Source organism: Egretta garzetta, unplaced genomic scaffold (assembly GCF_000687185.1).
Source record: "Egretta garzetta isolate BGI_Z169 unplaced genomic scaffold, ASM68718v1 scaffold110, whole genome shotgun sequence".
Lineage (NCBI taxonomy): Eukaryota > Metazoa > Chordata > Aves > Pelecaniformes > Ardeidae > Egretta > Egretta garzetta.
In genome coordinates, this window is record NW_009258263.1 from 283,570 (window position 1) to 284,728 (window position 1,159).

A 1,159-nucleotide genomic window follows, 5' to 3' on the forward strand; every position below is an offset into this window, starting at 1 on the left:
GGCCCGCCACCCCGACAGCGGCCTCCCGCAGCCAGGCTGCCCGGGGAGGGCTGCTTGGTGCTCCTCCGTCTAACGTGAAGGGGGCACTTTGGGGTCCGTGTTTGGGCAGAGCGCCGGGCGGTCGGCTCCCAGCTCCTTTCCTTCTCCAAGTATTGTGCCAAATTAGCTCCCCCCACCCCGGCACTCGATCAAGCACCGTTCTTGCCAGCGACTGTTATCCCCTGGATGTTTCCGAAGATGCCAGTTGTAAAACGGGGGTATTTTCCATCTGGAGAAACTTTGAAAGGAGAAGTCGGCCCTTCATTTTTCATTAGATCCCAACACGTTATGGCAGATCCTATTTTCTTGTTAATTAGGCGCTGTTCATTTTCTTCGCTTCATTACTTACTACCGCACCTAGAATTTATATTCATTTGGTTTAATCGTGTTCGCCTGGTTAAATTCTAAACAGTTACTCATTCAGAAAGGAAATTAGTACCTCGCTCTGCCAGGACTTCCACTTTGCCTTAATTTCCCTGGAGCCTCGTTTGCTTTCCTCTGCTTTTCCCCCCTTACTGGGTCCCCTTGGGCTGGGCTGGGAGCGCCTGCGGCGCTCGCACCGTCGTCAGCTGGCTCCACGTGCGCTGGGCGTCTTCCGGCGAGCGCCGCGGCCGTGCACGGTGGGCCGCAGGCAGCCACGTTCCGCCAGACCCACGGAAGGTGCTGACGGGCTCAGGCGCTGCCCGTCGCAGCCTCGCGCAGCCCCGGAGCTGAAACAACATGCAGTGAGAGAACGGGAAGCTCTTTCAGGATTTTCACGAGCATGCTCTTAAAAATCTGTGGTAGGTTTTTCCCCCTTTTTTGGTTACTACTCTATGCCCTTTTTGCTCTTCAAAGAAGCAAACTGGAAAACCAGGAAGGTTTTTGCTTTGGGGGGCGAAACAGGCTCTTTAGCTGCCTGTTTTCACACTCAATACGCAAGCACTCTTAAATATTGCAGCAGCTTCAGTGGGTTCCGCTCCCTAATTCCAGCTTTAGAAGAGGCTCTCGATGTTTTAGTTTTTCCTCTCCCGCTTCCTTGCTTCCCGTAGCCTGGCGTAGCGCTTTGGGACAGCGATGGTCACGCAGCAATACTCAGCTGCGCCTCCCCTCTCGCCTGACTGCGCTCCCGCTCCTCCGG